This window comes from Callospermophilus lateralis, chromosome 11 (assembly GCF_048772815.1).
Source record: "Callospermophilus lateralis isolate mCalLat2 chromosome 11, mCalLat2.hap1, whole genome shotgun sequence".
Classification (NCBI taxonomy): Eukaryota; Metazoa; Chordata; class Mammalia; order Rodentia; family Sciuridae; genus Callospermophilus; species Callospermophilus lateralis.
In genome coordinates this window covers 67,963,649-67,979,299 of record NC_135315.1, presented here as the reverse complement: position 1 = coordinate 67,979,299, position 15,651 = coordinate 67,963,649, and positions in this window count along the sequence as shown.

Genomic DNA, 15,651 nt, shown 5'->3' with positions numbered 1-15,651 from the left:
GGACAATTCTTTGCTTTGATGCCTGTATCCTCCTATCTGTGTGGTTCTTTCTCATACTTTGTAATCCACAGCAAGTTTCATTGACTCCTGGGCCTCCAGTGATGACTGATCTTTTCCTGACACCAAATGGTGGCTGTCATGTTTCATTTATATATTCAGTGTTATGAATCATTATCATAATAAGATTTTAAGCTTCTTGAAGACAGGGGAATTATACTGACATTTTTAGTCAATATCTGTGTCAAGCAATTTCTATAAATTACTTTGGTTTGTTGAATCATTACAACAACTATATGAGGTAGGCTAAAAAATAAGTGTGAATTTATGGACGTCCCTAGGAAAGACAACTTGAAGTGCATTGTAAGATGCAATCAATCCAGTAACCTTTAGGAAAGCAGTGTCCCATAGGGATCAAGGTTGATACTCTGAAACTAGAAGGAACTGGATCTTGCTCATACCAGCATGTTCTGTTACTTTGGAGAGCATTTGAAAACTCTAGGAACATCAATTTCTGATCTTTCAGAAGAAGATAATAACAATTTCCCTGTACGATCACTATAAGAATTAAACTTATATGTAGGCAGAATTCTCATTAAGTGTTTGATAAATGTTAATGGCTCCTTTTATCATTAATATCTTTTTCATCAGCTCCCAAACCATTTTCTTTTTAGGCAGGTATAACACCCAAATAATTTTATACTTCTTATTTGATCTAGAGACATGCTGAGCTCAAAATAGATGTTCAGGACCTTTTTCATTCACAAATATTAGGAATATTATTAAATGTTTTATAATTTATATAGGTTCTAAAATTCTTGCTGTAGTCTATTATCCGTGAAATAGAAGAGAATAATAAGTATCCCTAGCTTATCTGAATGAGTTTTAGCAATTTTTAATAGTTTTTTAGTCACTTTGTCTGCTTACACAGTAGAGACACAGAGTTGAGCAACAGGTAGATTTTGAAAGTGACCTTGACCTACACTATAGGTATAGTTCCTGTACATTATTTTTACAACTCCATAGAAGACTTAAGAATTATTTTAGTCATGTGGCATATTGACAATTTTAAGGTATGGATTAGAAGAAATGTACCAAACTACTTTGTATATGGTACTTCTAGTATGACCACAGAGTAGTGGACTAGCCATTAATATATGTAGTTAATGGCAGTACTTTATAGGTACATATACCATGCAGTGAGCATTTGGCATAGTTTCTGACATTGAGTACTCTTGAATTCAAATTAAGAGATGAAGTCATAAGGCATCTAGTTCTCATATGGGCAGTAAATCTAAGAATATCAAAGAATAGCCCATTCAATTATTCTGGTAGGGTAAAGAAGAGGAATTTGTATTCCATATATATTCCACAAGCTGAGATTTAAGAGAAATATTTCAAATATGACTTTTAGACATTAGATATTATTTGCAACTATTTGACACAAAAATCACTCATATGTATTAGTAGACTTGGAATTTTATTATATTTTTGTCTTATACTTCTATTTAATGATTACCTCTAACAAAGAAGTATTCTACTGCCTGACACTCCTCTTATTAATGTTTTTGCCCTAGTACTTTGTATTCTGTGTCTTATTCACAAATCACGTCTAAAATCTGTATTCATAGGATAGCATAAACTACTATACTTTTGGGAATCTCAGTTCTTGCTCTTCACTCATTCCAATAAATATAATCAAGGTAAAGTGGTCTGAGTAGGCATGGAGGAAGATCTTTAGTGGAAGATGAAATTAGAAAAAATGTTAATTACAAAGAGTACCTTTCTTTAGGAACTTCAGGATTCATATAGTTTCCATGATGGTGTATACTTTTATTCTGTATTTCTTACATGTTTATTCACTCATCTATTTATTGTAAAACATTTTCCTAAGTGCCTACTTTATATCAGTCAAGGGTACAGCATGGAACAAAATAGTTTTATAGGCATGAACTATAGTATGCCTCAGTAACCATTTATAGGCCTGGTTTGTTTGTTAGAAATCCAACTCTATCTCATCACCTTTTTTCCTAGCTAAAACTTCTCATCCCTGTGTGGTTGTTGATGGTACATCCCACTTGTTCCTCAACATGCCACACAACTACTGACATGATGAACATAATTATTAACACTAGACTCATGCACATAAGTTCTACCTGTAGGCATTTTCTTTAAAGTAGGCAGTCCAAAATCCATTGAGAAAGTCCAAGGCACCAAGCCCATGGACCTTCCTGAAGGAATGGTTACACAGGTCTTCTCTTTCTCATTTCCCACCATCCAATACGTTTCTTCTCATTTCTGAATTTCCTGGCAGCCTTTTGTAAGTATCCTACACAGATTTCTAACCTGTGAATAAGTTTCCTGTTTTCTGCATTATTTGCTTTGCCTCCTCATTTTGTTCCACCAGATGCACACACTCAAACCCAGCTTTTTCCAAGAACTCTGGGAAACACCCAGAGAGTGCCTATCTTGGTCTATAGCCACTTTTGACAGACTTAAAAACCAACATGGACAGAGACCATAATAAATTAAAATGACAACACATACGTTCTAGGGGAAGGAAATAGAGAAATGAAAGTTAACAAAAATATATTTTGGTAGGTAAATGCAACTAAGAAGGATAAAGGAACTTATGTGGATAGAAAGTTCAGGTACTGTTTTAGATAGGGTCTAATCCAAAAGACAATCTTTCTAAGGTGACAGTAAGTTCTGTGGATATCAGGCAGAGAAAACAGTAGAGCCAAGATCCTAAGGCAGAAAATTTTAAGGCGTCTGGACAATAGAGGTGAGGCAAGAGAGATAACTGGGGGCAGATCATGTATGACATTCTGTTTTCACAGGAAACATTGGGTACTATTTGAAGTTGGAGAAATTAGAGTTTTGAGTCAAAAAGTGACATAAACTGACTTGAACTTTGTAAAGGATCACTTACCTGCTCCAGAGAGAATGTGGATGAGGAAAAAGTTGAATCACAAAGGTCCATTTGAGATCCTCATAGGATCTAGGCAGCACCGATGGTGGTATAAATGTTGGTATAACATAAATGTTGTCTAACTCTGGGTATACTTTGACGGTAGAACCTTCCATTTTCAAGGCATAAGTAGAGCATGGTGGTTAAGATCTCATTTCATGGAGGCAATAAGTACTCTTCTAATATTGACTTAGTTGCCCAGAGTGAGCGAACATCTAACGTGGAATAGCAAAGGCTTATAGTCTCTTTTTCCAAAGGTTGTTCCTTGGAATAACAGAAGATACACAGGAATAAAGGTCATGATTAAATAAAAATTGAAAATGCATAAAATCTCTTCTGAGATACCAGGTATCTAAGGCATTGTAACATTAAATGACCTCTTTGTTACCTCAGAATACTCTATAATGATTTAATGTGGAAACTGTTTTGTAGCTTTTGGGAAGCGATGCCTTCTATATTCTTTAAATTTTAGAAAATGGATAATACAAAAAATATGCCCATGCATATATAAAGCTGCATCTCTAATAAAATGCAACTAATAATTGAAGAGCTCATTTTCATCTATTTGCAAATTCATGTGATTGTGTCTCCCTTTAATTATTTTACATAATGATGTTATCTAGCTGGTTCTTTCATTAATAAGTTAACAAAAATATTTGACATATTTTAAGTTTATACAGGAGTGATGATTGCATCCTTTTTTTTAAAAAAAAACACTATTTTTTATATCATCCTTTGAGGTAGATGTTGTTATTCCCATTTTATAAATAATGACTCAGATTTTAAAGTTTTCTCAAGATGTGTGAGTCATAGACCCAATTCCTTAAAAAATATTACAAACTGTATTATCAAGCACTATGATCAAAGCCAATATTCCATTTTATTGTTTTAAGTTAATAATAACTTTAAAAAACCCCAAAAATATAAATTCCTCTTGAAGAGAAAGCATCTCTAGTAATTTTATAAAAGCCAATTTATTCTTGATTTTTGAGAAATGATAAAGTGGAAGAAAAGGGGGAAGGAGCAATCTGTTGTGTCAGTGAGAGTTGATCTCAGGTTCCTTTGTAGCATTTGTTGGGAGGTCCCTGCTGCCTCTTTCCTGGGAAAATTCTCCCACTGACTTTGCTTATTTCTGTTCATTCCCACACAGAATGTTAAAATCTCCTGCCATTGCGTGAGCAGGCTTACAGACAATCAGAACTGTACAAGGCAAATGGTCCACAGATAAATTCACAGGATAGCTCATCTACACTATCCTCAGCATCCCTTCCACTTTGACTTCTGTCTCTTTGGGGCATCTTCATTCCACTTCAACTCTCCTCTTGAACTTCTATGCCATCCTTCCACAACCTGCTGAAAATTTCCTTTTGCTTCTGACCGTGAATTTCATTAGACAATACTTTTGTTTCCCTCACAGTTTTATCCTCCAGATATGTTAAAAAAAAGTTCTGGGTACATCATAGGTACCCCCCCAAAATGCAATAGATTTAAGGAATGAGTTATTCTGTCTCCCATTTCTCTGGCTATGTCTTGCCAAGCCTGTCCTAGGTTTTATGCATGATTGGTGAGTAACGGAAGCCAAGAGCTTGTCTCCAAATAAAGAGCCTTCTTGAGAACAGGTTGGCTTTTTCTTTAACTTTTCACTTTGTTTAAATGTGGACTTTGGATAGAGTGTAAGTATCCCTCAGAGTGCAATTATAATAGGAGTTTGGGAAACACAATGAGAACAACATAATTGCTACTTATACGTAGAATCCTGCCACATATTTCCTTATCCATTCTTTTAATATATTTGAGTACAACAACTGCAGAGAAGGGAGTCATATGAAGAAAAATAGACCCAGAAATAATAAGTTCTCTACAAGTATAAGTGAAATAATGAATATGGTAATAATTCCCTAATCCTGAAAGTTTGCTATATACCTTGAAGATATACTAAGTCAAAATATATAATTTATAATTGCCTTTGAGGATAAGTAGAATAATTTCCATGGGTGAAGAAAGTGAGGAACAGAAAGAGACTTGTCAAAGTTACAAAAGTAAGTCACAGATACAGAGTTGAGATGCAATCCTTTTTCTAGTACCACTTCCTATGCTTTTTCCATTTATGAGATTCTCAAATTTTTGCAGTTTGGTTCTTAATAGGTATGTGGACCTCATGGCCAGGTAAATTATGTAGATGCATTAATAGTTTTAAAAGTAAAAATATAAGATAATATTAATAATCATTGTTATTGTAATTAGTTTTATCAGTGAATGGTCAGCAGTTTATCATTTGCAGCATATCTCCAAATGAATGATTTAATCCTTAGTAAGTGTTAACTTGAATTGCAGGTCAGTTTATAAAATCATTGATTTTCATTCCTGCATTTTGTTTGTATTCAATTAAAGAATCCCTCTTCACAGTATGCTTTGTCAATTATCTGAAGATTCAAATAACTCTGGTATTCAGATAGGGCACATAGTCAGAAATTATGGAGATTTATCTCATGGGACTTCTTTCATCAATTTATCAAATTAAAGTCAATAAGTGTATTACCCTCAATATCTAAAAAGCTGAATTTTATAACAGGGAAACTAGACATGAGTTTTTCCTAATCTACTCTTTGACAGTCAAGGTGGTTAAATGGTTCTACATGTTCTGTGATAGCAATGGGGTATGTAATTAAAATATACCCTTAGAGTAGTACTTCATTGATTTCCTTTTTAACAAGTGAAGGAAATTATTTATGGGAATGAGTAAAACTTTTGGCAGTTGAGCCATTTGTCCCATAGTTTAGTTGTGTTTTAAAATCCTGGTATCTTATTCAAAGCATTAAACCTTGAGGTATTTTAGCCCTGAAGAAATAGATTCAGACCCTTAAGATTCTGAATATATTGCTGAGATATGCCACTTGAGCAAACACTTGAAATCATAGCTGTGGGTTTGAAGCAATGTTTTTTATCTTGTTTCACATTTCATAAAGTCATATGAGCACCTTTCCCCTTGACAGCCAGCATGTCTGGTGTTAAGAAAGGAGTCATGTACTCATTGCCCATTTCTCCCCCACATGCTGAAAAGAGGGAAAATTCTAAATGAGTGTAATCAGATCATTTTCACTATTCCCTTCAATACTGAATCAGCTCATGTAGGACATTGTTGACAAGCAACTGTAATCACAATGAATAAATCAGTGGGTGGATTGGCCTACAGAGGGAACTTCCCATTTGTATTTCACTATTCCTTGCTCCTAGACAGCAGATGCTCAGAACTGAAGTAATTCTATTCTTCCAGTATGTTATCTCTCACAAAACTAAGTTGACAAAAACACAGTAGAGAGGAGTAAACCTTCAATTCTAGCCAGAACAATATATGGATCCATTTTCTATTCTTCATTCATAAGCTCATTCATTGAGTACTCATTGCTTGCTGCCATGTGATAGGCCCTAAGGAGGGCAAATGTGGACCTATCTCATATCCTCATGAAATGTGCACATGCCAGTATCTCATTCTGTTCTTCACATTATCATCCCATTTTTTTTAAGATACTGCCCTCTCTTATGACACTGGTATTTTATGAACATTCAGCTGTTATATGATAAAAGCAATTTGGTAGTGGCTCATTCTGCTTTCTCCATGGATAACACTTGACAGATACTTTGAAACTTGTTTTATAGGTTTCTCCACAGTAGTGTGAACCATCCCTGTTTTTGCCACGAGGTGTATGACTTTGAGTAATGTCTCTCCGGTTTCCATTTCTTCTCCAGTTTTAGTGACATAATGTCCTGTTGTGTAAGCACTCTAAGTGGTCAAGGTGCAATAGTAAATAAGACAAAAAGGTTCCCCATACACACAATTTGTCAGCACTTCCAGTTGGTTCTCTTTAAAATATACCACAGACTTGTTGATTTAAAAAAAAAATTATTTTTCTGTTTAAATGATTACCACCCTAGGTCACTTGGACTATGGTAAAACCTTCTAATTGGTCTCCTTGATTCTACCTTTATCCTCATATTACAAAATAGAATAAATTTAGGTCTTTTGAAAGTATAAATTAGAGAATATCACATATATTTCTAATCAGGTAGTAGCTTTCCATATTAATTAGGGTTTAATTCATAAAACTTTCAAGTGGAGTTCAAGGCTCTATACATTGTTTCTTATCTACCTTTATGACATCATTCTCTATTTTTTTTAACTCCTGGTGGAATAAATGCACTGACCTTGTCATCTAATGGCAAAATCTTTACACATGCCTTTCCTTACATCTGGAATGTTCTTCCTTCTGTATTTTCATTTGACTCTTCTTGTCATTCATCATTTGCAAATTCAATTGCAATCTCTGCATTGAGTCTCTTTCTGACAATTTTCTTAGATCTGGTATAATTTAAAAGTCATGAAAATACTAGGTATCAATAATTACATCAAGGAAAGAAAATATACTAAATTGTTGTAGGAAGGGAAGAAACAGAATAACTAGGCAAAGGAAACTACTTTAGGAAAGGTAGTTAGGCCAAGTCTTAGAGTTTGATGGCTTGAAGGATGAGCAAGAGTCAGGGAAAAGTATTCCAGTAGAAGCAAACAGCAAAAACCCAGACCCCCAAATAGGAAATTCTTTGTTTGGCACTAATATTCAACGTTCCCATGTGACAGGGGAGCAGATAGTGAGAAGTAGAGCAGGGTGGAATGATATTGGAGAAGTCTTCAGAGTCTAGCAGATACTTACGGAGTGTACTAAGGTGTTGGAGTTTATCCTAAGTTTATTGAGAAAGTAAATAAAGGATTTATAAGCAGAAGCATACTATTATTGAATTAATAAAAATAATTCTTGTTGCTCTGTAAAAATTGACTATACAGAGTGATTGAAAAAAGTAAGAATTTTAGTTAGGATATCATAAAGCTAATCAGTGAGAAATTGGTGTCTTTTTTTTTCATTCCCATTTTCCACTGCTTTATTAAAATTCATACCTCAGGGATTCACTTTTTCTAATACTTGCAGATTATAATTTTGTATTTGTACTGTATTGTGCTATTTTGAGGCATAATATTGACAGAAAACATTTTTTTTGGTTGGGGGGGGTTCAGGGATTGAGTCCAGGGGTGCTTAACTATTAAGCTGCTTTCTCAGCCCTTATTATGTTTTCTTTTTCTTCTTAATTTTGAGACAGGTATTGCTCGATTACTGAGGGCCTGGCTAAGTTGCTGAGTCTGGATTTGTACTTGTGATCCTCATGCCTCAGTCTCCTGAGCCAGTGAGATTACAGGCTTGTGCCGCCACCTCTTGCTGTCAGAAAACATTTTTTTTCTTGTGGTGTTGTTAGAACCGTTTACCAAATTGGAACTATTGCTTTAGTTTATAAACTGCAACTTCATCTATGGTGACAAATGGTCCAAGATCCAAAGAAATTTCTGATGTGTACCTGTTGTCCTATATAATAATTTTATTTTCTATTTAAAATGTTCCAGTTTATATAATGTATTATATGATAACTCTAATGCACTAGTATCACAAATGCTAAATTAAGAGACAAGTAGATGTAAATGTATTAATGTAAATTTACATATGTTTAAATACAAATCATTATGCTTTCTATTAACTATTGATATAAGGTGCCATAGGAACCTAGATATCAAGTGGGTGATGATGATGCTTGGCCCTTTCATGCCTAAAGAACTCATTCTGTCCTATTCCTAGCTGTGAGGTGGTTCTTAGGTTTGGTGTGACAAGAAAAACTAGAGCACTCATGTTCTCTCACCCAGGACCACACAATCCCACCACAACCAAAGTGACTCTGTGTTCTGTGCATGATCTTCCATTAGCCCAGAGATGCTACAAAGAACTGTGTGTTTGCTGCCACCCACTTCTCTTGGTCATGAGGACATTAGCAATATCCATCACTGTTTCTGAGCCTGGAAAAATTCTCCAAAACCCCTGTAAATGGCATCCCAGGCACTCAACTTTCCCTCAATTAGGATTTATGGGCTTTAAGAAGAAAACTGTTTCTCATTCACCTGTTACTCTATTCCACTCTCTCCTCTTCCTTTATGTCATCACTTGTAACAAGTGAAGAGAGATCATGTGTATATTTCCACTTAATCTTTAGTCTTTATTTTAAACACAATAAGTTTGGCATGAGCTGCTTTATATTTCAAAATATTTATATCAGTTGTCTTTACAGCTAATAGGAGTTGCAAGTTGCCTTCCAATGAGAAACAGGTTCAGAGAAATTTTAACTCTTTTCTATGAAATTAGAAAACAGACCAACAATGCTGATTACTTAAGAGGATTTCAAGAATTCTTAAATCTTCTAAACTCTTTAATGCCTGAGCTGTTTCTCCAGACTTTGTGCTGTCACAGTTTCCTGTTCCATTAAAAATACAAGGGAAATATCATGAATGACTTACTGCATCTGGCACTTTCCAGGTGTTTTCTTTTTGATCTATGTAGCCTGTTTTAGTAATGCTCTGGAGAGATTTTTCAAAAAATAATGTCCAAGTACTGTTGCAGAGAACTGACTGTTCCCCATAGAAAAGCAGGAAGGCAACGAGAAAAATAATATTGCTTCTGCATACAAAATGACAAAGCCAAGGCATAAAAGTCTCCATTTTCTTGTCAAGGGTTACTTGTGGGTTGGTTGGAAGTGGAAAAATATAATTTATGAAAGCTGTCATAGGAATATTCTTCTGTGCTTTTCTCATAGCAACTATTATTTTTCCTTCTTGTGATGCTTTATGCCCTGGACCCCATAACCCCCAATAGGCATTGATGTAGGAAACAGTATTTTATATCCAATCATGAAGAGTAGATGATTCCACAGCTGACATTCCATTATGTTATTCAGACTAGCACAAAACAAACTAAGAAACAAAACAAAAATACTATACAATGCCTAAAATTCTTGTCCAAAGAGGAATAATTATTGTTGTTTCTTAGGGGAAAAAAAGGAAAACAACTTTATCTGCACCTGCATGTTTTCTTATTGACCTTGCTTGAGGAAAAAAATTAAGTGGTTTACTATTTTTTGACTTCTGCTCATCTTCTAAATTGAGATCAGCCACAAGATACATAGCGGCACGTTTGGCTTCAATAACTAGAACAGAACATTTAATCATTGTGCATAATACTCCATCTAATGAAACACAATTTCCTCATGGGAAAACAGTCCCTTGGCTGGGAATGCTCATACTTGCTAATTCAGCCACCGCATTATCAAGGGTACTGAGGGACCCTTCTCAGATTCAGGAGAAATTGAGAGTTGCATAGAAGAGTAAGTTGACAGAAAAATTGAGGCAAGTGTTTGAGGAGGCCCCAAAGAGGAGCAAGGGTACAAGCACAAGCTCTTGACTGCACTTGTCCAGTTCTCTTTGGTTTTGGTGTGATTCAGTGACAGCAAAAAATAATGCCTTTTTTTTTCTTTCATTATAAATACTTTGAGGCAAAGGGAGATAAGGTAAATGCTATTTACATAGAATATTCATATATAATATTAAATACCAATATTATGCTATGCCTAGCAGATATAGATTTGTCTTGAAGCTGAACACTGGCACTGAACTAGGGCAGGGGACTGCAATACATTTCAGATACTGATTTAACACAATAAAGGTCGATTTCTCATTAAATACATTCAAGTGAAGGTCAGCAGGAAAGCTCTGCTTTAAGGATCCCAGAGACTTCATGCTGTGCCATGCCATTTCTCTTTGGTTTCAAGAATAGGAGAGAGGAAAAACATGAAGCATGTCACAAAAAGATTTTGGAGCTAAGGTTGGTCAACTACCACATTAACCCACATTTTATTTGCTAGAACTCAGTTGGCATGACTCCACTTAACTCCAGGGAAACTGGGATGTGTTATTTAGCTACATGCCCTACCCCCCAAATAGAAATAATCCTCTCCCACAGATACAAAAACATAGAAGCATTGAAAAAGTAAACTATTTTATGAACATGAACGGGGTTTGGTTTATCACAGGAGTCTCAGCATTCAGCTGTCTGTGCTGTTTTATAACCCCCCTCTGCCGCAGTCTCTGGCTGGGCACAAATCACGAGTCTCCACACAGCTTGTAGATTCAAACAGCAATTCTTTATTCCCGAACTCACACCGGCCGTCTACAAACACGTTCTGGTGGAATCCACGTTCTCTGCCCAAATCCACTTCTCCCAAATCCACTACTCTGCCCAAATCCACTCTGCATGGGCTTCTGTCTCCCAAAATATACTGTCTGATCCTAAGCACTCAAGAGGAACTCAGCAGCAGGATACACCCTATTCTAAAGGGGGAACACCCTAATCTCCTATTATGCTAAACTACCCTATTCTAAAGGGGGAACACCCTAAACACGGATCCTGCCCTGGTCCTTGAGCAAGGTCACCTTTCAGAAGTCCTTCCACTAGACAGCATGGGAGTAAGCTGGCAAGGAATTTGTCATACCTACTTGGCTGATGGCTCCCAGCATCTCCCCCCTTCTGATTAATTAAACAACAAGTAATGTGGCTTAAGGACCGTGCCTGGTAGGTTGTCCAGTTCAACATATGGCTCTTACCCGTCATTGGAAAACTGACCTTTAGGCGTCAGACTCCTGTCTTAGGTTGATACCACTGCAACTGGATCATACCCATCACTGACTACCGGTCCAGCATACAGCCATACTTGTGGATAGGTCTATGCACCAGTGGGGGGGTGAGGTTCTTTGCCTCACCTCTGTTGGCCCCCAAATTTGGCCTTGGTGCCAGTGGGGGAGTGAGGTAAATGTGGCTTAAGGACCGCCTTCATAATTCATTGCCTCTGCTTCAACAATGTGCAATTCATCCTTTGCACCAGCCCCTAAACTGACCGTTCTTAATGATAACTGGTGCTCATTTTCATCATTATCCACCTTAAAGTGATAATCTTTGTCAGCTTTTAGCTCACAACCGAAAAGGTAGTTCTGGGGCCTCAGGGGGCTCATGTCCATATCCATCGAATCTTCCATGGGGTGGTAGCACGCACTCAGGTGGGAGAGAAGGCGGACGGAAAATGGGTGGCTGCTCTAAAGAGACGCGCAGGACGGAATCACGCCAGGTCACCTTTCAGAAGTCCTTCCACTAGACAGCATGGGAGTAAGCTGGCAAGGAATTTGTCATACCTACTTGGCTGATGGCTCCCAGCACCCCTCCCCAACACTTTGTCTTTGTTTACCCAGGTTTGGAGGATTATAGGATGGAGAATATATCACAAATCTCTTTATACTAGTGTGATGAGTTTTCTTTTAGAGATTTCTGCACTCACGTAAATCAGAAATGCCATGGGTTTGTAGTGTGATTCACCTATGCACGACCATGCTATTAGTCTCTACTCTAAAAGTGGCTTTTATATAATTACTCCATGGAAATAAAAGTTGTTGAGGGCTGTGATTTCTTTCTCAGGGATACCACACTTTGCTTCCATGACAATCTTATCTTCCACACTGTTTCTCAAAAATATTTGAAGACAACAGCATCTTCAAGGGTCAATTTGTTTTTTAAGTGGACAACAAGCCCATGTTGGAAGATCATTTTCAATGCGCTAATGCTGTCCCAGCCTGATGCCTTTTATATCTTTATTATAAAACTTGATTAATATTAACCTTGTTTAATATTAACTGTAGGATTCATAAAACTGTAGCTTGAGTAAAAATGAATATAGATTAATATATTTCATGGTAATTCATAGGTTGTTGGTAAAATAGATATTCTTAGAGTTTACACAGGTCTCACTTTTCTAATTTGGAATGCTTTTAAATGTCCTTGAGAACTTCCCTGAAGTAAAATATAATCTTGAAAAAAAAAAGCCTGCTAATATATTTATTGGATAACATTGGGTTTTCTTATGCTAAGTGTTTTTAAAATGTCAGTCTGTTGATATGGATGTGATTTCAACTGGGCATATTATGAGAAATTTATCAGCAATCATTTTTACCTAAGAATTATTGACATTTTTATGTATCATATCATTTAAAATTTGTGCCCAGATTATAGTTGTAGAATTTAGAAGAATAAGTACCTTGAAGCTGGTATTTCTGTCTTTTCACTGAAAAACAACACCTTCTGCTTTAATAATACACTTCAAGTCAGAAACCCATTGGTCAAACAACCTGGTGCAGAATTCTAAGGTCCTCTCAGACTTTTTGTAGGGATGTTCTGGCTTTATGCATCTTGTTCCCTTTTACGGGAGGATTCCTAATGATATGTCTTCTCTTGAATCATGCAAAGGCAGCCTAGATGCTGAAAGCATTTTGTTTGCTTTTACTTCTAGAGTAAGGAGTGGGTACCCTGAATTGTTCAAGTTTGCTTGGCTTCTCCCAATCCTGCAGAGTTAAGCTGGCTGGCTGTGTGAGATGCTTGCCTTCACTGTCCACAGGGATGCACTTGAGGAGCTGGTATCACAGAGGGGATATGAAGCCCACTGGGAGTTTGGGATGTCTATATCATTTAAGGAAGTCCATAGGTAAAATATCTCAAGTAGGGTGTGGCTAGCCTTCCTGATATCTGCAGAACCCAGAGTTTCTCTTCCCTGGTCCCAGCCTCTCCCGCTCACCTCAGTATTTTTGGTGGGTCAGGAAAGATCTGTGCCTCTTGAGAAGCATCCTGCTTTGTCTGGGAGTGCTAGGCGTTCACTTAACTTTTCTTACTTTCCCTCCTGAAATATATTGCTATCGGAGGGGGATTCTTCTTGTCCCTTACTTATAGTGCCACTGGAGTAGGGTGATGTGGATAAAATAAAGCTGCCATTCTTACTCCCTTGAATGCATATAATTTCAAATTTTTTTTGCTCCATTATTGTCTGCATCTCTCGGCTAGCTCCCAGTTTTCTACAAAAGTACTCTCTCTCACTCTCATGCATGGGATATTTGTCAAAATTGATGCTTCTGCCAGAAGATGATGGCAGAAAGGTACTCTTCAGCCACATTTTTGAATTACTAAAGATTTTAAATTTGAATCACACCACAGCACTCTGGCTCTTTGCCTGAGGATTGGCTTTTTTTGATGAGGTTAAGACTTATGACTGGTCATCAATCAGTATGAAGCTTCACAATGAGATCAACATTGTGTCCATTCCTTTTATAGTTTTTAAATAGCTCATGAAAAATAAGAAATGTTTCAGCCTGTATTACTTCCATTACTTCCAATACTACCAAAATTTCCTCTTTAATTTCATGTCAATTATCTGACCCATATTACATACATTGAGATTCTGAGTACATTCAAGCATTTTTTCCCACTTCACTTATTAAGGATGGCTTCTTATAAGTCTTTGAAGCTGATAAAGAATTTTCTAGGGAGTTTGGACTATGGAGTAATAATATAACTTCTTGATGACTTTATAGCTTTATATTATAACATTAACATAACAGTTTCCTGGGAGATTAAAAGCTATTTTTTCTGGCAAGAGTTTAAGGTATGTTTTGAAGAGTATTGCTGAAATAAAATTAGGTAAAAATGTAAAGAAATAGATTTCAGAGGGCCTTAGAATTCTAGTGGGAAAAAGTGGATTTATATTGGGAAGCAAGAAAATCCTTGGTTAGGGAAACAGTGGGAGAAAAGGAGATTCCTGAGGATCTGTCTGTCAATCATATGCTTAAAGGAAAGTGAAAAAGTAAAAGATTATCCAGAAAGAAATGTCATAGAAATTGCATACAAATATAAACATATGTGATTCAAGTTCTCATGTTGGGTAGTGCTGATGTGGCTAGAGGACAAATGAAAAGGTTTAGAAGTAGTATTTTTCTCAGCAAAAAAGATTCAATTGTAGGTATGAGCAGTTTCCATTTTTACAATATTTTGGGTTCCTATATCTAAATTTTCTATGCTAGATGACTGACATGGTGGTGGTAATACCATAGAGAAAAATAAGAATAGAAAAAGGTGATTTGTGGAGGAATAGAAAGTGTTCAGAAAGGGGCATTCAGAATTTGAGCTCCTAATAAATCATCTGGAGGGATTATGGAGGAGAGAGTCAGGTGGTGGCTTGGTCTTTCCATGGTTAGATCCCTCCTAGAGCATAGAGAGCAAAAGTAAAGGTCTGAGGATAATCACATACAACTTGACCTTGGATATGTATCTTATTACTATTCTGTCTTTACCAAACATATATGCTTCCACATTATCCATAATTAAAAAATATTCACCTGGATTAAAGGAATGATCTTTAATTCCTTTTTCTAATTTTTGATAAATACTGTTGTACATTTTAAATGGACTGATATTTTGCTTTTTATTTACTATTGTTAGTCATAATCTTCAGCTGTTAAATAAGACATAATTTGTTCATTTTAGTTCTCACTGTTCCTTCTTATATGGGGATTTTCACTCACCCTTTGGCTTCATGTACTTTCCAAAATCTTGTGTAAGTATTTTGCCTAGAAATTTCCTTGTAAATTCTCTGTATTAATGAATCGGCTATTGCTTCTCTCTTCAATACCTCTTTATCCTAAATCTTACTGATTTTACCTCTAAGTAGTGTATTTTTCCATTTATAGCTCTATTTTATCCTTTAAAACCTCCTTGTTGATGTTACAGTTAATTTTTCTTGGATTACAGGCTAAGGCACAATTCTTTTGCATAGTATTTTCATACATAAGTCTATCCAATATGCATTTCATTTTATGTGACATTATTACTATGTTTTTAAGCCCTTTAATATTTTCCTGTTGCCAACATGATGGAGTTCATGTACATGCATAC